This window comes from Epinephelus lanceolatus, chromosome 19 (genome assembly GCF_041903045.1).
Source record: "Epinephelus lanceolatus isolate andai-2023 chromosome 19, ASM4190304v1, whole genome shotgun sequence".
Taxonomy (NCBI): Eukaryota; Metazoa; Chordata; class Actinopteri; order Perciformes; family Serranidae; genus Epinephelus; species Epinephelus lanceolatus.
In genome coordinates, this window is record NC_135752.1 from 18117312 (window position 1) to 18140035 (window position 22724).

At 43.1% G+C, this 22724-nt stretch overlaps 1 protein-coding gene across 7 annotated transcripts in view; it reads right to left on the reverse strand.

The window, feature by feature from the left end:
• The window catches only part of rgs3a (regulator of G protein signaling 3a), a 205048-nt gene that overhangs the window by 29190 nt on the left and 153134 nt on the right, over positions 1-22724 (reverse strand). The window lies entirely within an intron of this gene.

Genomic DNA, 22724 nt, shown 5'->3' on the forward strand with positions numbered 1-22724 from the left:
AGGTAGTCACCTGAAATGGTTTTCCAACAGTCTTGAAGGAGTTCCCAGAGGTGTTTAGCACTTGTTGGCCCCTTTGCCTTCACTCTGCGGTCCAGCTCACCCCAAACCATCTCGATTGGGTTCAGGTCCGGTGACTGTGGAGGCCAGGTCATCTGCCGCAGCACTCCATCACTCTCCTTCTTGGTCAAATAGCCCTTACACAGCCTGGAGGTGTGTTTGGGGTCACTGTCCTGTTGAAAAATAAATGATCGTCCAACTAATCGCAAACCGGATGGGATGGCATGTCGCTGCAGGATGCTGTGGTAGCCATGCTGGTTCAGTGTGCCTTCAATTTTGAATAAATCCCCAACAGTGTCACCAGCAAAACACCCCCACACCATCACACCTCCTCCTCCATGCTTCACAGTGGGAACCAGGCATGTGGAATCCATCCGTTCACCTTTTCTGCGTCTCACAAAGACACGGCGGTTGGAACCAAAGATCTCAAATTTGGACTCATCAGACCAAAGCACAGATTTCCACTGGTCTAATGTCCATTCCTTGCGTTTCTTGGCCCAAACAAATCTCTTCTGCTTGTTGCCTCTCCTTAGCAGTGGTTTCCTAGCAGCTATTTGACCATGAAGGCCTGATTGGCGCAGTCTCCTCTTAACAGTTGTTCTAGAGATGGGTCTGCTGCTAGAACTCTGTGTGGCATTCATCTGGTCTCTGATCTGAGCTGCTGTTAACTTGCGATTTCTGAGGCTGGTGACTCGGATGAACTTATCCTCAGAAGCAGAGGTGACTCTTGGTCTTCCTTTCCTGGGTCGGTCCTCATGTGTGCCAGTTTCGTTGTAGCGCTTGATGGTTTTTGCGACTCCACTTGGGGACACATTTAAAGTTTTTGCAATTTTCCGGTAATAATGATGGCCACTCGTTTTTCTTTAGTTAGCTGATTGGTTCTTGCCATAATATGAATTTTAACAGTTGTCCAATAGGGCTGTCGGCTGTGTATTAACCTGACTTCTGCACAACACAACTGATGGTCCCAACCCCATTGATAAAGCAAGAAATTCCACTAATTAACCCTGATAAGGCACACCTGTGAAGTGGAAACCATTCCAGGTGACTACCTCTTGAAGCTCATCGAGAGAATGCCACGAGTGTGCAAAGCAGTAATCAGAGCAAAGGGTGGCTATTTTGAAGAAACTAGAATATAAAACATGTTTTCAGTTATTTCACCTTTTTTTGTTAAGTACATAACTCCACATGTGTTCATTCATAGTTTTGATGCCTTCAGTGAGAATCTACAATGTAAATAGTCATGAAAATAAAGAAAACGCATTGAATGAGAAGGTGTGTCCAAACTTTTGGCCTGTACTGTATATGTTCTTATTATGCTGCATTGTCTGCATACATGAAATCATTTGTTTTCAATAGCTTAAAGCAACACTTCAACTACAAAATGATAATTTGTATATCAATTACTCACCCCATGTTACAATGAAGTCAAGAAGAGAACTTTGTTTTCTGACATGCCTCCATGCTCAACGAGGAATCCAGAAACGGAGAGCGTAAAAATGGGCTGCTTTTAACTCATTTTCACTTAAACTGTATTATTTAAAACATTCCTGTTTAAACAGTCACAGGCACAGCATGTGGACTTGGATTAAACTGCACCACCTGAGTGAGAGTTTGCAAACTGATGTGTCGTTTTACTATTGTTTAATGCAGCCCTCTTTTACTCCAATTCATCTAGAATTTTCTCAGTTTTAAGATTCTTAGTTCACCATGGAGGCATGAGAGAAAAACTATGTTTTCTTCACAAATAAATGTAACACAGGGTGAGTAATTGATATTCAAATGATCATTTTGTAGGTGAAGTATTCCTTTAAAGACAGCTGTGAATGCTAAAGCTGCAATCTGTTGCAGCCAGACTCTGGGGCTTCCTTGTTGGCAGACACTCTCATAGGGCTATTATCAAAGATGAAAGGTTTGTCACTTGCAATGATGCAGTTTCATTAAGAAAACATTAGTGACACATGTTCCTTATATCTCCATCTATCTTGCTACCAGGTTTAACAGCTCAAAAGATAATACAGAATTAGAGCGTGGTTTGTTTTTGATTTGAAAGATTAGGTTGACTAACTCCTGTAACTCCTGTACTGTGACTATGTCTTATAATAAATCACTATTATAGTGGTCCAGCTGGATTTAATAAGCTTACTAAGTGTGTTTATAATAATGCTGTTGTGACTATGACATGTTCCATCCTCAGAGGTCATATGGGTGTTTATTTTTATAATGTGCCATTGTTTAATGACAGAATATTATAACAGCATTCCTAGTATTCTTATTGTGTATTACAAGGGTGAAGTTATGTTAATGTAGAGAATGGTCTCCTCCTCAGGGTCATTTGCTGCACTGTTTTGAACATCTATGTGAGTGACGTCCATCACATTGTCACACTGTCTTGATGTTGCAACATGGGGTTGGCTGCCGATCCCTCTACAAATTCCACTCCCATTCAGTCCCTGCCGGCAGCTATGCAGCAATATAATTGTAACATCTACTTGAAGTGTTAAGGTGTTGTGAGGTGTTGGTGCTACTTAATGGATAATTATTTATTGCGGAAATTCTATTCACAGCCCAAATGAAGAGCCGGTTTCCAGATAAGGAAAACGATTTCTTGGAAAGCAGCATGTTCGGATGAGTTGTATGGCATTCAGGAGGGAGGGGATGAATGCTGCAAATGAGAGTGTGACCATGGCAGCCGGGGAATGATATCGGCCACACACGTGCTCATGTAAAGGTCGTGCTTCACCTCGCAGTGGAAGTAAACAACACATTGCAGTCATGGAATATCTGACTTTACTGCTGGCCTCTATTTGTGGAGTGGAAGACGAGAATAAAGCATCTGCTCCCTCTCTTTCTTTCTGTGAGGCTGGAATCCAATCTATCTACAAGCCTCACTGAGTGTGTTATATAATGCAAAACCACTAGCCTCAACATCTTTAAAAAAGTACATCCTCTTGTATTAGCTTCAATCATGTCATTAAAATGTGCATAAACAAAAAGAAGACTAAAAGCATATCACATAGACCAGTGGTTATGACTTAGGAACTGCTTGGTGCTTGTCAAGGTCTTACACAGAGAAACTCATAACTCGAGCCAGCACTAAAAGAAATGATTGTGTCGATTCTGGAAAAACAAAACAGAAAAGAAAACTATACTAAAACCAAAAGTCAAGCTCCTGATGTACTTTTATGTTTTGTGGTTCATCATTTCAGCTGTCTTACAAAAAGAGAGCAAACAGAGCTTGTGTATTATCAGTTGAGTGAACAAAACGTCCCCAACAACCATTAAGGGTTCAATAGTTCACACCGTGTCAAATACCATAGACTGCACTGAATTTACTCACTGAATCTAATTTAAAGATAATGTACTCAGACTAGAGCCAAAACATGATTTGACATATTTTTACACAGCATGTATGCAAAAATTCTGTCCTTCTATCGCTATTTATGCCATAAATAGGTAAATTAATTAATGTCATAAATAATGATTCCAGGAAGCAGGCCGCAGCTGCAACCCTTAGGTGACTGCCATGTTTTCAAACCAACTAAATGTTTTATTTCTTAGTGCACGTCTTATTCTAACATCAAGCAGTGAACTCTGAATTACCTATCTCTGCCTCCAGGGCTGATTGTTCCCTTGACCCTGTTCCCATCCTGTGAGGACAGCCTGTGTGCTCCCATCATCCCACCAGTATTGTTCACCCTGACTCTTGCCTCCTGGGGAGTGTGAGTGATTATGTGTGTCCTGTTTCTGCATGTGCTGCTACACAATTGCATGTGTCTAAAAGTCTAACCTAACCCTACGTGCTGATGTGGAACGCACAACTGGCAGGCAGATAAAGTACACTGAGTTCTTGTTATCTCATTGTATGTACAATTGTTTTTCCAGAAACAGAACACACGGGGGCTCGGACAAAACGTTGTGTGTCCTACACACTGAACCAGTTGCAAACAGAGTCCTAAAATGGTAGTGAGCATTTAAGATGCAATTGCTGTTTTCGGGTGCTAAAGGCATGTATAAACATTGATCTCACCATTTTTTATAGATCTTCTGGAGAGTAGTGTGTTATGTTTGAGAAAGTAAGACATTGAGAATGCAGGTCAGGATTCTGCACATCTGTCTGTGCACTCAAAATGTCTCTCTGTATGTGTCTGTGTATGTGTGAGTTCAGCAGTAATACAGCTCCATTAAGGTGGGGGCCACAGTTAACTCACGTATTTTAATTTGTTTAAAGGACAACTTCGGTATTTTTCAACCTGGGCTCTATTTCCCCATGTGCATGTGTGCGTATGATTCATGGGTACCACTCGTTCTAAAATTGGTTCAGTATTGAGGCGCAAAACGAGCTAAAACGGTAATGGGGGCAAATGTGTCCCGTATAAAAGTGCTTTTTTTTGCCACTGACTGGTTCAGATCGCCAGTGTTATCTCTGTAGATAGCATATTGTAGCGGCCCTGGGGCAGTGGTGACTGTGAATGAGTGGAGTCAGCTGTCAGTCAGTGTTGGAGCAGAGAGGGGGAGGGCGGCCCCGCTCGGTACTGTAAGTGAGTATGTGTGTGTGAAGTGTGTGTTTTTTCGCCACTGACCGGTTCAGATCACCAGTGCTATCTCTGTAAATAGCATACTAACTTAGCCTTTCCCTTACCTCTAGGCTGTGTGATGTCACAAGCTTTGCTCCACTGTGTCTGTAGCTCTCTCTACTCATGGGACAGCCGTTTTCTTGAGGAAGAGGTGTTTTGGGATTGGATGTCTTCTCTTCTTCGGCTGGCAGTAGTCATCTTGGGAGAAGTGAGCACTGCAGACCCGATGGTCTGCAAGGCGCAGTGTCTGGAGAGGAGTGTTAGCATCCATTTGTAGCACAACTAGCCACAACTTCAGCATCTCGCCGTCTGACAAAGGCTGCCTGTGAAAGCTGTACGGGGTGTTGCGCGACATCCTGTTCTTGCGTTCGAGAAAAAGGACTGTTTATTAGAGCACTCCAAAAACTCCGGTAACACTCCAGGGGATAGCACGTAAAAGACTCTGTCCTCTGACTCTTCTAGCATAACACACACTTCACACACACATACTCATTTACAGTACCAAGCGGGGCCGCCCTCCCCCTCTCTGCTCCAACACTGACTGACAGCTGACTCCACTCATTCACAGTCACCACTGCCCCAGGGCCGCTACAATATGCTATCTACAGAGATAATACTGGCGATCTGAACCGGTCAGTGGCAAAAAAAAGCACTTTTATACGGGACGCATTTGACCCCCATTACCGTTTTAGCTCGTTTCGCGCCTCAATACTGAACCAATTTTAGAACGAGTTGTACCCATGAATCATACGCACACATACACATGGGGAAATAGAGCCCAGGTTGAAAAATACCGAAGTTGTCCTTTAAGGTAAATTAAAGGGTTTGGTCATGGTTAAACTAATCCAGTGGTTCTCAAACTTTTTTTGCAATACTGCACCCTCTGAAATATTTCTTGACCAGCCCTCCAAGCAGGTTCCTGGTTCGAGCCCAGGGTGGGGGAGCCCCTTTGTGTAGAGTTTGCATGTTCTCCCCCGTGCCGTGGGTTTTCTCTGGGTACTCTGGCTTCCTCCCACAGTCCAAAGACGGTTAGGGTAATGGGTGACTCTAAATTGGCTGTTGGTGTGAATTTGAGTGCGAATGGTTGCCTGTCTTTAAATGTCAGCCTCGTGACAGTCTGGTGACCTGTCCAGGGTGTACCTTGCCTCTTGTCCAATGTCAGCCAGGATAGGCTCCAGCCTCCCGCAACCAGCACAACAGGATAAGCAGTTATGGAAAATTAATGAATTCAGCACTTGACCATCAGTGTCTGGTTTACTTAACAACAACCTTGTATCTAAAAAACACTGAAGTGCTACATTCCACATGTTTAGAATCAGCCAACATTTTCAAACATATCACACAACCAGTACTCCAAATTACCCCTGGGAGTATGCACATTTCACAAACACTGATCTAATCAAAACTCAATGTAAGATCATTCTTAGTGTGGGCCGGGAACTGAACCTGGATCTTTATAGCTGAAGGCATTGCAACTCTTCCCCCTGACCACAGTGTTCAAGAACATCATTGTGGTTGAAACACTTTCCACTGCACGGTTTCAAGTGTTGCCTGGCTGCTGTGTCTCCTTATCCTCTTAAGGTGGTATTTATTTATTTATTTTAGTACGGAGTAAAGTGAAAGTACACTGTCTGATGTCAGCTCAGGTTAACTTTACACAGTATCTGTGAACATTTGGAGTGTAGAGAGTGTGAATTGGTGTTAGTATGAGGGAGTGGGTTTAGTACATGTGTGTCCGTACATGCATGTGTGTCCGTACATGGGAGAAACCATGTATCAACATTTATGTAACTGATTCCCGATCCAGCCAAAATACTGCTATGACAACGAGTGCTGTAAACACCTCCATCCAAACATAGGCAAGACGCAACTATGAATCAGGGGGCCTTCTGGATCCTCTCTTGGATTATGTGAACGTCAGGAGAGGGCTTTGTTGTCCTGCAACAGCATCCAAACTCCTGTCGCTTCATGACCGAACTGCGTACACTGCAGGGCACCGAGATGGGCAAAGAGCACGAGTCTGCTGAAATAGGTCCAGTTGCTAAGTGCCATGACATCAGGCCATCACATCGAAAGACAGAAAGACATCATCAAGGCGGTGAACAGCGCTTTAGTAGAAAGGTCGCTGAGGAAATGTTATTGCTGACAGTAACTGCTGGATATTCCCCTCAACTGGTTACTGTATAATCCTACGTTGCGTGTGATGCGCATTTCCGTTATTGTATTAGTCATGTTCATTGTCTTTATTTACCCATGTAAACCAAGTGAGACTAACTGAAACAATGCCTTGTCTCTCCCATTTCCACGCTTTGGCAGACTGTATTGTCTTTATGTTATACTGTCCTTCAGCGTGTATATCATTCACAAGAAACAATGCTGTTGCCTTTGTCACTATTTTCCTCAAATGTCAGTACTGTTAGCAAGCGTCATGCATAAAAGCAATCTGTCACCATGAGGATAGAGTTACAAGTACTGAGCCAGAGGCCGCTGTGTGCTGACATTCATGTCACATGTTGGACTTTTTCTTTTGTTCCTCTGTTCAAATTGGAAGCAACAAGGATTAAACATTTTTCTTAGAATCAACAAAGCTATTATATCCCTCATGCTCATTGTATTACAGTAATATCAGAGTTAATGGATGGAAACAGCGTGTTCCCACACTCCTTCACGCACAGATCAAAGCACTAACTATACAGGTAGCTCATTAAAAACCCCAGTAATCGCAAGCAACGTATAATCAAGAGGAATGCTAGCTTAGCATTTGTGGTGGGGATTTATGAAAGGTTATAAGTCTGAACGGAGCCTACTGAGTGTTTTAGCAGCACTGCAGAGAAAGAGTGAGGGAGAGAGAATACAGGTATACATGCTGAGTTTTGGGCCACGTGGGAGTTTCCCTGGCAAAGAAAGATTAGCGTGGGAAGCTCTGAACTCTCATGAGGTCACAAGGAGTTACTAAGTTCACCAAGACAAATAAATTCCATTTCAGGGGAAAAATAGCAAAGGTGTTTTACTCTGTTTCTGGAAATGATCTGAAATAATCCTGTAGGTAACCTATTTGAGCACTTTCAGTTTGAAACCTTTAATTAAGCTAAGGTTAAATGTTTCTTTCAGATGTACAATAAAAGGTTTCATTTGATTTTGATGCCTTTTTGTGTTTCATACAATTTTAAATCAATTTAATCTAATCTAATTTGAATATAAAGTGTAAGAACATTAATATAAGACTACAGAAACAAAGCAATCAAAAGATTCCATGGTAGTTATCAACCATTCATCCATCCATAGGCCTCATTTGTGCACACATATTTTGAAAATCTTAGAATTGAAGTGAAAACACATTTAACTTCATCCTTTTGGCAGGGCAGAATAAAATGCAATAAACAGATGTTAAGAATTTATATAATAGGAATAAGTCATCTTTTCAACAAAGTTACAATAAAATGTCTCTATCAGGACCGCTTCCCAGAAGACTCTTATTTGTTATCACAGTTGCTCAACTGGCAATAAATTTTCCCCTTCCTGTCAGCGTGGTTGGCTATCTACGAAGCCAGAATATCAAATGTACTTTTCTCACTCTGTCAGAAGACACCATGCCAGAAAGATGTGTATATTCAGTAAACAGGATGCAAACAAAAAAAAACTATCTTGAACAGCGGCCCATTGATAGCTTAGCAACTATAACTAGACACAACAGGAATGTGAAGATTTGGATTTCACCACATGTTGAAGCGTTGTGCAGGGAGCTTGAGTAACAGTGATACTCTGTTTCTATAGAATTTGGAGGGTTGCATCTTTTTTGAGTCTCTCCAAAGCCAGGAAAAAGGAAGAAGTGTAAGAACTGGACAGAACAGTGTGTCTTTCTGCTCCAATGTGAGCTGTGACTTACTGTTTTTTTCCAAAGCCAAATAAACTAAATTATTTTGTTGTATTACAGATTTCGTTTCAGGACTGTGTGGAGGGTGGTCCTGAATGCTATTCAGTAATCAGTGTTTATGGTAAGCTGCTCTGTCCTGGTCTTTATTTGTAACTGCAGCCAAAACTCATTAACAGTAAGTCCTCATCCTCAAAGCTGTTTCTCTTTTAAAGGTGAAACAATAAATTTAAATCAAACCCATGAGCTCCTTGCTCCAAGTATGTACATTTATAGTAAGCATGCTATTTTAGAGCAATTAGTGTAACATTTTTATTTAATAGAACTATAGTAAAAGACCAGGGCACACAAGCTCTTTCCTGCAATGCAAGAATAATGCTACTCCTTTATTTCCATGGCATTTTGCCTGGTAAACTTTCAGCAAGTCAGCTTCCCCACTTCCCCACCAATTGCAGTTTTTCTCAATTGCTGAGACACATGTAATGAAACTGGGATCCATTTGATATTCATCATCACCCTCTCAGCACAGCAGAAGTTATTTTTTACAAATGTCTTAACACTTTGATCATTGGTTTCACCCATTTTCACACTCTTTCTCAAAACAATAAACACAGAAAGACCCCAAACTGTATTGGATTAACTGTGCTGCACATCTCCTCAATAAGCAATCGGTCCTCATCCACCTATAAAAGATGCCACCTCTGTGTTGCTATTTGCAAGCATGGATCAAAGGGACAAAAGGCACACAAGTGGAGGAAGAGGCCATGGCACAGGGCCCGAGTATTCAGCATTCCAATAAGTGCTGGAATCAATGCTGGATTCAAGACTAGGTCAAACCTCATACATGGCTGCTGCATACAAGAATGACATGTAAAAATCTGACTCTGAATCTCTGAATCTGAGGTTTTGACCTAGTCTTGAATCCAGCATTGATTCCAGCATGTGCCATGGCCTCTTCCTCTACTTACGTGCCTTTGGTCTCTTTGATCCAGTCTTGCAAATAGCAACACAGAGGTGGCATATTTTATAGGTGGATGAAAAATCTGACCCAGTACAATTAAAAAATGTGTTTCTACAACAAAGGTCAAGTGCTGGCTAAAAGCAAACCAGAGCTGTAGCCACTCTCACCTGAATGCGCTCAAACCTTTAAGGGCTATTAGTGTAAGTGTTCTTATGTATTGTGGTATGTGTACTTTAGTATATGTACTGTGGTGTGTGTATTGACATGTGTGAATTGTGGTTTGTGCATTTTATTGTGCCTTCTATGTTTAAAGTGTATTGTGGTTGTATGATGTTCTAAACTGAATATTTTCAATAACATTTTTGGTGTACATGTAAAAGCCCAGCTAAGGACAAGAGTTGAAAATTAGCAATAGCTATAAACTCCCTGTGCAACACATCAGTCCCATGCTTTGTATTGGAAGTATGTTAAATTGCATCATCCCTATCAAATTAACTGAAATAGGTGCTTACTGTAGGTCTGACATGTCAAGGACCATTGATGGGTATGTAAGGACCCACACATGAGAATAAAATGATGACAATATTTCAACAGGACATCTCAAAAAGTGCAGATGCAGGGTGCAGTAGGGTTTGTTCTCTCTGTTTAAATCATCTTCAGAGAGAAGAATACAACTCATGTGGTGATATGCTTCCTGCCTTTTTGGAACGTAAGTTTCAACACATGACACAGGCATTCAGCACAAATTAATGTTGAAGCAGTTCATACTGACAGCTGTATTTTATATTTTGTTGTCCACTGTGTAATGACTGATTGAATACATTATTTTGACAGCAAGTTGTGTTGATTGATGGAAATATTTGCTTCTGTTGCATGTCTTTACAGTTACATGTTACATGTCTCTACAGTTGACAAAATCTGCTGGCTGCCATTGATATGTTAGCCAATAAACATGGTGTGAGCAAGAAATGAAAAGCCTGCTTTTATTGGCATCTGTGTTAAACTGCTTGTAAACTGCCTATGTGCCGTGCTAGATTTAAAGGCTTGACAGACGCGGCAACATTAACTAAGTAAGGCGAGCCTTAGCAAAGGTTGCAATTTCTTTAATTTATCTCACAATGCCTATATGCAATAAGTGCAGTGGGCATGTGGGTGTGTATGAAGTACCATTACTTCTTATAGCCTAATATGTCAAAACTGTTAAAGCCTGGGCTGTAAATAATAAGACTGGAAAGAGTTGGGTAGAATAATGGAAGAAAGAGACTGTGAAAGGATAATTTGGTTGTGTAATGTATATTAGTTACATCTGAGAACAGAATATGCAGAAGGACTCTCTCACGTGTATCTGTCTATGATGCAAGGACGAAAATGTGTTTATTTCTCTACTGCACAGATGGTCTTTTCTGTCTCATGCTTCTACTTCCTTTTGAGGCAATCACACATACATTATATTGCCTCCTATAACACGGGTGCACGCTTGCAAGTATAGTCATTAAAATTTTATTATGAACTTTGATGTAAAACACCATCAACTGAAAAACATCACATTCAGTTCCTTTGCATTTTTGTCAACAGATACTTGAGTGACTAGACACGCTGTTGACTGTCCTGGAGGCCTGTTCAGTTTGCTCAGTAAATATTTACACATTACTCATTTAGCATTTCACTGGACATATTCAGCCTGGCTGCATCTCACATGGATTTCGACCCTTGAGACCTTTTGTCCCTTGCAGGCCATTCACTGCAATGCCAGATAAAGGAAAACTCTCTTGTTTACCTACAATACTATCCATTCAGTGTGTCACAATGCTGTTGAAGAATACGTGCTGATCGTGATGTCAGCCTTGGCCTGAAAATCACCTGTGGAATCGACTTTGTCTCATATTTGGACAAAACAACACTTGAAAGGATGCTTATGGTGCTTTTCAATCGTTTCCACAAACCACTTATACGGTTCATTTAGTAAAAAAACATACTATTATTAGCTCTGGTTACGCGTGCTGACCCATGTGAGGGACGTGTCATAGTCTTGATATCAACAACTGTGTTCTCTCATACTATAACCTTAGGTTAGGTAAATACAAGGAACATGCACATTAGGGCCTGGGGAATTACGAGAAGTCAGCGCTAATAGCTTTGTCTTGGAGGCCTGTCTGAGAGCACAAACATGTATCTGAGGTACTTGAAGACTACACCATGTTTACTAATAGTTTGCTACGTTGGCCTAAAATAGCACATTTAGGTTCCTGTAACTGTTTATCCTGTTATCCAGGAAATTGAAGACACATTAAACTCTGACGATACAATAGTACAAATATGTTCTAAATATATTTTTGTGTACTTTACCCTACGTATATTTGCTACTCTAAAAGGTAGCTTTATAAGGTAAAACACCTTATTGTATTGCTAATATTGGCTGTCTCATTGGAGTCTATTTTAGTGCATAGTGCATATATACTTTTTTTCTTTTACAGCAACAGTCTGAAAGGTCAGTCCAAACCAAATTCTTGTGCACATATGACAACATACTGTGCTCTTTATTTTCGGATTCTTCCATGTTTCCAAATCGATTTGCTATTTTGGATTTAGCCCTGAGGACAAAGGTGAGTCAGACAGATTAGACGAGGCTGTGTGTCCTGTTTGCCTAGTGTTAGATGACCCTGTAGTGTTAAGCGGATAACACAACATGTTGTGTTTTCTGCCTACATCGTTCATTTCGATTTTCCCTGTTTCACTCTTGTTTTATGACCAGGCTAATGTTGCGATGTTTAATTTACTTTAGAACATTAACTGAGTTGCGCAGTAGCCTACAGGTTTGTTTCAGACAGAAATGATAGATGGGCTGATTGTGTGCATGGTGCACCAGCGTTAAATGGAAAGTGCCTGCTTGAGTGTTGAATTTTGAATGTTGCTCAAGCAAAACAAGAGACTTCATCTACCTCTTGTTGCCACTGTTAAATATAAAAACCTTATTAATGAGTTATTGTGAACCACTGCTTTACATCTAGATTGTGTCATAAAAAAGACAGAGGAGTGATGATGTAAAAATGATAAAGGAGAGAAGCAAATGTACCTCGGTCTGATTAATAGTTCTGTTTCATTTTGTTCCCTTTGTAAAGGGCATCGGCCTGTTCATAACAAAAGACTCCTCTACTTGAGAATTGCAAATCAGATCTGTGGTAATCAGAGGTCAGTACTTAATGTGTTACATGTAACCCACATGAGTAAATAAAGTATTATTTTAAGAAGTTAGGACTTTTTATGTTCCTTTCCAGAGTATATTTTCTAGCCAGTAATCTACTTTTAATCTGCTACATTTGCCATTTATTCCTCATTCCTCATTTATTCCTGTTACAACTACTCTGCTCTAAATACAGATATAGAATGTAGGGGTGAGAGCACACAAGGAGCACCACTACTGCATATGTCAAGGTACCAGCTGCCTGGAAAACAAAGAAGCACCATCTGTGTTTTGACCACAATATGATGAAGGTGTAAAACCCAAAACCCAAGAGGTAGCTTCCAGCGACAACCCCTGGCCACATCTGGCCACACCTTTTATACTGAAATCTAAAAAATCAATATCATAACTTATATTTTGAGCAATCTATAAACTTTTACTGTATAGTGGTAATGTTGGTCACCTGGCTGGAAGTTTTGCAACCGTTCTAATTCACCCTGTAGGTGTCCATTGCATCATACCAACTGTATTTATGTTTCTGAGTGTGTGTAATTGTGTGTGTTTGCATGCACTGGCAGGATGACCCATTAGCACACCTGTTTTCAAGTACGAATGCATGCTAACCTATTTTCATTTTTTTACTGTACACCCCTGTGTATCCTTGACACAGCACTGGAATGTAAACCATCACACAGCCACCAGTAAACACATTAAAACTGTTTCCCCCCCAGCGTCTGGAACGACAGCCGATATTTATCCAGATTTCAAACAAACATTAGGACCCCATAAACAAAATGTTTGGTCTGCTTGAGCCAAAATGGGTCAGATCCCACACGTGTCTGTTGCAGCGACGTCTGTGTGGACGTAATGCGTTCACAAACTAAAACAAGATGATGGATAGTGTGGTGTCTGGGAAGAGAGGGAGGATTTGAGGGTTTGGACAGCAAGATGAGAATTCTATTAAACGGTCTGATTGGAAAAAACATGCAGTGGTTTAGGCTTATATGGCTATTTACTGCATGCCTCTCAACGCCTCGCAATGGAAATTGGGATTTTTCAGTCTCTGCAGTTCCACTGAGGCTACAAACTGTAAAACAGATCAGTGGATTTTTTTAATTACTCCTGGACTTTCATTTCTTTAAATTTCCATTTTTGTTGTTTTATTAGCGAAACGTTTTAATGGTGCTTTTATGCTCCATGTAAAAACAAAACATTTTTCGATGACCTTTGTAATCCAGGCATAGCTCTCGCAGCTCATTTTTCCTTTAACCAATGATGGTCTCTATATTTGGCAATGTAATTTAGAAGAGCTTTTACATAGACCATTAAAAACAGATTTGAAACCATCCTCTACGAGGAGGCAAATGGTATTCTATTGAATGTCAGTGCAGTGCTCTGGGTTTGTTCAGCAACTGCAGAAAGAAATTGTCAGCATCGGTAGCTGGGTCTTATCAAATTTGACTAACAGAAAGGTTCCTATGTATATCTCTATTTTTTCCCATCTTTTAAAGTAGTTATTGTCAAATGTATTTTTGTGATAAACCTATTATTAAAACACACTGAATATTAACACTGATATGACAGATAGAGTCGTGCAAAATGTAGACACATCATACTTATTTTTGTCATTCTACTGTGTGTTTTACAAGTGATCCTTTTTAAAAAATAATAATCTTTACCTCACATTTGGTTCAGGAATCACTTCATGACTTTGTTTTAAAAAGTGACACATAAACCAGATTTGATTTAGCAGATCGGTTACAGGGATGACACAGTTTGCTTTAAGCGGTAGTCAAGAAAGATCTTTTAGTCAAACAAACTTGACATTATTTCTCTAGACCTGCTCTCTGTCTGTCTCTGGCTCTCCATGCATTGATGATGGGCCACTAAAGACATCAAGTGAGAAGAAAAGGTGCAGAACGGAAAAAAAGACAGGACCAGAGTCGGTGCTTGTTAAAGGGCATGTAAACACTGCCTGGCAGGAGAAAAGAGGGGTGACAGGCAGAAAGAGACAGAGAAGGGCGGAGGCGGGGGCTTCACGTTATACAAAAGAGAGCCAGTCTATGCTTTGTCACACTTCTCTTTCTCTCTATAGTGCACATACACTATATGCACCACACCTAAAAATAACCTTCAGTAAAATCTGAGGACTCGATTCGGTTAGTCACTGGGTCCAAATTATTAATTGCACACAATTCAAAAGAGTGCCAAATACTTAAAAAAAAAAAAACCATGTCCATGCTATATTGTTAATTCAGGCTGTTCTCATGCACTGTTCGCACCTACGAAAAGTAATCCACCGTGTGTAAAGTCCGCATTAAGACACAGGTTGGGGTGATGGATTGGTCAAACAACACAGGACTTTCACTCAAGACACTGGTGTGTTTGTGTCCTTGTTAGGATTGCACTTGTGTTTTTCCTTTCCTCCTGCCTATAACCGATAACCGCCATTGTCAAGCCAGCCAAGCTCGTGGTCCTGCGGCAGCTTCCCCGCCTTTCACACCAGAGACCTGGGTTCGAAACCCACACAGGACACTAGTTTCAAGATTTCTTTGTGAATAAATTTGTTGAACTGAGGTCTGCGGTTTTTTGCTTTTCTGAGTCCTCCTTTCGTTCTTGAGTTTAACAGAACGAACTGGCCATAACAAGGACTCAGCAGACCGTATTGAGCAAGCATTGTCTGGCCAAGGCAGTCAGATTGGTGTGCACGAACAGCTAATTAAAGCTCTGTATGAATGTAACCAGAATCTTACCTACCAAGTTTCAGAACTCACCCACCAAGTCTCCTCTCTGGCTGCTGCTTCATCTCCACGGGTTGCTCCTGCTGCTCCAGTTCCTGATTGCCGCATTACTGATGCTGAGCCATTTGGGGGTGAGTTGGATAAATGCAGGGGGTTTCTCCTTCAATGCAGTTTGGTGTTTAAACAGCAGCCCCAAGCCTTTTCTGTTGATTCTGCCAAGATCAATTATGTCATTGGGCTATTGCGGGGGAGGGCATTAGCCTGGGCTGAGGCTGCTAACTCCAGCTCTCCAATGAGTGCATCTTCACACCAGCAGTTTGAGACCAAGTTTCGAGCTGTCTTCGACCATCCCAACTACAGTGGCAACGCTTCTAGTCGTCTCCTGAATCTACGCCAGGGGAGCCGGTCCGTAGCAGATTATTCTGTGGAGTTCTGGACACTGGCAGCGGATGCCAAGTGGAATGACGAGGCACTGCAGAGAGTATTCAGTAATGGCTTGAATGAACATTTAAAGGATGAACTTGCTACTAGAGATAGACCAGATGATTTGAATGCCCTGGTTTCTCTTGCCATTGCTTTAGATAATCGTCTTCGTGAACGTCGTAAGGAACGTGCTTCACGCTCCCTGCCTTCATGCTCTCTGTCTGCTTCCTCCTCAGCCAGTCATTTTACCAGGCCTGCAGGCCACAACACAGAGACTCACTCCAAAAGTGTTCCTACAGCTCGACCTGCAGAGGAGCCCATGCAGCTAGGTCACACAAGCTTAACCCCGGAGGAGAAGCTCCGCAGGATTCGGGCGGGTGAGTGCATCTACTGTGGAAAAAGGAGCCATTTCATATCACACTGTCCTGTGCGTCCAAAAGAGCAGGCTCACCAGTGAGCCTGGGGGTGCTGGTAAGCCAAATTTCTGAGACTGTTATTAGCCCCCAAAAGAACTTGCTACAGATCCAGGCCTCTCTGTGTGTGGGCAGCGCTAGGCTTCCTCTGTTAGCCCTTATAGATTCCGGTGCTGAGGACAACTTCATTGACAAAAGGCTGGCAGAGCAACTCGGGTGTGAGCTGCTGCCCCTGACGACCCCGATACAGGCTAATGCTCTGGATGGACGCCTTATTGCCAAGGTAACTCATTACACGTCCCCTGTCAACCTCACTCTCTCTGGAAATCATCATGAGTCTATTTCCCTTCATCTGATCTCCTCCCCTCAGACTCCCTTGGTGCTGGGGCACCCCTGGCTCAAGCTGCATAACCCACATATTGACTGGGCTTTGGGAAAAATAATGGGGTGGAGTACTCATTGTCACTCTGTCTGTTTGAAGTCTGCTCTGTCTCCAGTAGGTAGAGCCATTGAACAACCCCCGTACAATCCTGATCTGTCTCTTGTGCCCTCTGTCTATCATGATCTCAGGGAGGTGTTCAATAAGTCCCGTGCTCTGTCTCTCCCTCCTCATCGTCCTTATGACTGTGCCATAGATCTGCTGCCTGGAGCCCCCCTTCCCACCAGCAGGCTTTACAACCTTTCCCGTCCTGAACGCGAGGCTATGGAAAGCTACATCACAGAGTCTTTGGCTGCAGGCATAATTCGTCCCTCCTCCTCACCTCTGGGAGCCGGATTCTTCTTTGTTGACAAGAAGGACAAGAGTTTGAGACCATGCATTGATTTCAGAGATTTGAATAGCATTACCATAAAAAATAAATACCCCCTTCCACTGATCAGCTCTGCTTTTGAACCTCTCCAGGGTGCCACCATTTTTTCTAAGTTGGACTTTAGGAACGCCTACCATCCGGTGCGCACTAGGGAGGGGGACGAATGGAAAACCGCCTTCAACACACCTTTGGGACATTTCGAATACTTGGTAATGCCTTTTGGACTAACGCCCCAGCTGTTTTTCAGGCCTTGATCAATGATGTTCTGAGAGACTTTCTGAACAGGTTTGTTTGTGTCTATTTGGATGACATCCTGATTTTCTCCCGCAGCCTGGAGGAGCATGTCTCCCATGTCCGCCTGGTCCTGTCCCGACTATTGGAGAATAAGTTATTTGTGAAAGCCAAAAAGTGTGAGTTCCATGCTAAGTCTGTGTCATTCCTTGGCTATGTTGTGCAGGAGGGGAGTGTCAAGGCTGACCCTGAGAAGATCAGAGCAGTGGAGGAGTGGCCAACACCACAGAACCGTAAGGAGCTTCAGCGGTTCCTGGGGTTTGCTAATTTCTACCGGAAGTTTATTCGGAACTACAGTAAGGTAGCTGCACCCCTCACCCACCTCACCTCTTCCAAGCTTTCTTTCAGTTGGTCCCCTGACGCTGAGAAGGCCTTCCTCCATTTGAAAAGTCTGTTCACCTCTGCGCCTGTTCTCTCTCAGCCCAACACCAGTGAACAGTTCATTGTTGAAGTCGATGCTTCTGACACTGGGGTGGGGGCTATATTAAGCCAACGCTACGGTCCTGACAATCGGCTACATCCCTGCGCCTTCTTCTCCAGACGTCTCTCTCCGCCGGAGCGTAACTATGACGTGGGCAACCGTGAGTTGCTGGCTGTCAAGTTGGCTTTGGAGGAGTGGAGGCACTGGTTGGAGGGGGCGGAGCAGCCGTTTGTCGTTTGGACTGATCATAAAAACTTGGCGTACATTAAGTCTGCTAAGAGACTAAATTCCAGGCAGGCTAGATGGGCACTCTTCTTCAGTCGGTTCAACTTCACCATTACGTATCGTCCTGGCTCTAAGAATACTAAACCTGATGCTCTCTCTCGTCAGTATTCTGACCCTGAATCCAGTCCTGCCCCGGAGTCCATCCTCCCTGACGAGCGTGTGGTAGCTGCTTTAACCTGGGGCATCGAAAAAGTTGTCAGAGATGCCCAACTTCAGGACCCTGATCCAGGTAACGGTCCTGTAAACTGTCTGTTTGTGCCCCCCTCTGTCCGATCCCAGGTGCTGCAATGGGCTCACACCGCTCGATTCTCCTGCCACCCTGGTGCTAAGCGTACCTCAGCTGTCCTCAAGAGGCATTTCTGGTGGCCCGCAATGGATGTTGACACCCGGGAGTATGTGGCTGCCTGCACAGTCTGCGCCCGCAGTAAGACCCAACATCTGTCACCTGCTGGACTTTTACGCCCTCTGCCCATTCCTAGCCGCCCTTGGTCCCACATTGCTTTGGACTTTGTCACTGGCCTGCCTGACTCCCAAGGTAACTCAGTCATACTCACAGTAGTTGACAGGTTTTCTAAAGAAGCCCACTTTATTGCTCTCTCAAAGCTGCCTTCAGCAATGGAAACAGTTAACCTGTTAACTGAACATGTCATAAAGTTACATGGTATTCCTTCTGATATTGTCTCTGACCGCGGCCCTCAATTCATCTCTCAAGTTTGGAGGGGGTTTTGTAAGGCTTTAGGGGCTACAGCCAGCCTGTCATCAGGTTTTCATCCTCAGACCAATGGCCAATCTGAGAGAGCAAATCAAGAGTTAGAAGCTGCTCTACGTTGCATGACCTCTGCTAACCCTTCTTCCTGGAGTTCCATGTTGCCTTGGATTGAATATGCACACAATACTCTGCCTTGCTCTGCCACCGGACTGTCACCTTTTGAAGCCTCTCTAGGTTATCTGCCTCCTTTGTTCCCGGACCATGAGGTGGAGTTGGCTGTTCCTTCGGTCCAGGCCCACGTTCACCGCTGCAAGGAGGTTTGGACCCAGACCCAGAGGGCACTTGAACGTTCCCAGCAAAGTGCCCAGGACACTGCTAACCGCCGGAGGAGGCCAGCCCCCCAGTATCAACCAGGTCAGTCGGTGTGGCTGTCAACTCAGAACATTCCACTTCATGTTGAATCCCGTAAGCTCTCTCCTCGTTTCATTGGTCCATTCCCCATCTCCAAAATAATCAACCCTGTTGCAGTAAAGCTTTCTCTACCCAATAATATGAGGATCCACCCTGTGTTCCATGTATCTCAACTCAAACCAGTGTCTACCAGTGTGCTGTGTCCTCCTGCTGCTTCCCCCCCTCCCCCCCGTATTATTGATGACCATCCTGCCTTCACGGTCAACCGTTTGGTTGATGTGCGGCGTCGTGGCCGGGGCCTCCAGTACCTGGTGGACTGGGAGGGGTATGGTCCGGAGGAGCGCTCTTGGGTCCCTCAGTCCTTCATCTTGGACCCTGCTTTGGTCCGGGAGTTCCATCGTCGCCTGGAGGCGCCCGATGAGGGGGGGGTACTGTTAGGATTGCACTTGTGTTTTTCCTTTCCTCCTGTTCCCCCCCCCCCTTTCTGTCAGCAGGAGCAGGCAAGGCGTGGCTTCTTCTACTCACCTGCAGGCAGTCAGCAATCATCCACTCACCTGCACACATTCTGCAATCACCCTGGTGTATATAGATCGGCTCTTCCCTTCAGTCATCGCCAATTCGTTGTAAACCCCTCGTGGTAATGTTCTCGGCCTCGGTCTTGTACCAGCTCTGTATGAGTTTTGTTCTTGTTGTACATTCTTGGCTCCTGACTCCGTTCTCCTCTGTTGCAGCCGCCTTCACTCCGCTGCTGACCTGCCTCGCCTGCCACTGCCTTCACCTGCTGCACTCCAGCCTCAACCAGCAAACCCCTCAACTGTCTGCCCTGCTCCAACTCCGACATCCAATCCTGGAATACTCACCCTGCTACTGCCAAGCTCCAGCTTCTCCCCTCTGGACCTCCCCTGCCTCTGTCAAGCTCTGTCCGTCCGTCCGTCCGTCCCTCCCTCTGGACCTGCCTATCACCGATAACCGCCATTGTCAAGCCAGCCAAGCTCGTGGTCCTGCGGCAGCGTCCCCGCCTTTCACACCAGAGACCCAGGTTTGAAACCCACACAGGACACTAGTTTCAAGATTTCTTTGTGAATAAATTTGTTGAACTGAGCTCTGCGGTTTTTTGCATTTTTGAGTCCTCCTTTCGTTCTTGAGTTGAACAGTCCTATGTGAAACTGAGTGAACTTTGTGTTTATTTAAGGTGCCTTGTTGCCTTGTTTTTTTTTTCTAAACCTATTTTACGTAACCCGTCTTACCTGAACCTAACCTACGCAACTTTCCGTTAAGTACGTGACTTTACATTAGTTACATAACATAACAAGGCCATTCATGGGCCATAAATACATTAGATATTATACAAATCATTGTATCAGGGTAAGTTGCTTCATACTAGAACTGTTTCTAGATGTCTGATCAAATTTGGCATAGAGTATACTAACAGGGAAGCTAAGGCTTTGTGTTGTCCGTATAAAATAATCTTTCAATTATGACTGGATAAAATGTATGATAATGTAAACACTCACATCATGCACATTAGCCTTTATTTCTCCAGACTTTTATGATAATTGCTTCTTTTCATATTTTTATTTTAATACTGAAAATAAACACTAACGAGCTTTAAAAACTTTGAGGATGTTATCAAATAAAAGCAGAGGTTAGACACCCACACATACGCATGCACACAAACACACATACTCACTCTAGTCTGCACCTGGAGATGTCACAAGATTTATGAATGAGGGGGGGTTGACAGATCATTTTAAATAATGGAAACACAAGCCTCAAAGGAACTGTGTCTATGACGCCAATAGGTAGTAAAATTACCCTTGAATCTGCCAAGACCAATAGGCTCCAGCCCTGTCTGCTGCATTCCTCCTCCGCACAGCTCACACACACTGCCATTTAAGGCTACCAAGCGTGCTGACAGACTTGTGGAAGGAGAGGGAGATAAAACGGAGCAGTGCTTCTGATATTCAACAATGACAGAGTGAGCACTTGATCACCTCTGGCATTTGTGTATCTTTAAGTCGATGGTTTGTCTGTGAAGCTCTGATATCACTGTCATTTTCTATTTTCTCCCCATTTTTCTGCACTCTTCTTTCAGGAGCAGTCATTTGCCAAATGCACACTGATGTCATAGGTGTGCAGGTGTGCAGTCAAACTACTATAAATAGTGCTGTTGGGAGAAATCAGTGCAGAGATCAAGTATGACCTGTCTGTGTTCCAGTTAAAGTGTAATAATTCTTGAGAAATTATAAAACACATTCAATCATGGTTAACAGGAAAGTGAGACACACTGAGATTTGGTAATCACTGGTCATTATTCAACCTTGGCAAAAGTGAGGTGAGAAAATATATGATGCACACTTATCTGAGACTGCTGGGCTAACAGGTCGTGATGCATGCTTCCCTCTGTTGGACAACTAGAACAACTGTTACCTGCTCTTAAATGAAGAGCTCGCTGCACAAAGCTTTTTCAAACAGGAGTTGAAAAGTAATGATTTGCAACAGCTTATCTTGTGTGTGAGTACATGAATAAACTTTTACGTTAAGATGGACAACACAGCCATCAAGTGCTTTAAATACAGTAGAGGCTACATTTCAACAGTAAACAATGTTAATAATATGCAGAATATACTGCTATTAAAGTCCTGAAAAATTCACAGTATCATAATAATTCTAACTAGTATACTACTGGTATGATTTTCTTTTGGTTAATAGTGTCTTTGTTTCGTTTTATGTCATATTTTGGGATGTCTTGTTTATTGTATCAGTATGTAAGAGAGCATGAACTACAAGATAACTGTGCCTTGTAGTGGAAGCACAGTTAGCAGAGCCAGAAGATGCTTATGTTTGCCTTCAGTGAGGCTTTATAATAATGCAAATGAGGCTGAGTGCCTTTTCTTGTGCAGTAAATATTTTAACATCATTAACCTTAATGTTTTGTGACTTGGATGCAGTTCAGTATAATGCAACTCCAGCTGAATAGTTGAAAAGGCAATGCTGTGATTCATTCATTCATTTACTGTCTGTATCTGCTTATCCTGATACAGGGTGGTGGGCAGATGACATTGGGCAGAGGCGGGGTAAACCCCGGACTGATAACCAGACTATTACAGGGCTGACACATAGAGACAGATAATTACTCATGCTCACATTCACACCTAGAGTCGCCAATTAATCTAACCTGCATGTCTTTGGACTGTGGGAGGCAGTTGGAGAGGACCCACGTTGACACTGTGAAAGCATGCACCCTCTTGCTGTGAGGCAACAGTGCTAACGCTGCACCACCGAGCTGCCCCCCACTGCCCCGCAATTCCGTAAGAAGATTGATGAATATTTTTGACGTTGTGGTATAAATAGTACTGTAAATTGAGGCACAAGAGGATCCTGGTTTACAGCTGAAGTAGTAATACACTGCTCATAAGACAGGAAGTATGCTTTTGTTAGACGTGAACACTCTTATGACTGCAGGACTCTTGTGTACTTACTCTGTTGTACCACTTGATGTCACCCTTTTTACAGAAACCAGTGAACTGAAACTTTGAGCTGAGCTGATCACTCTAACACTGCTGATTCAATA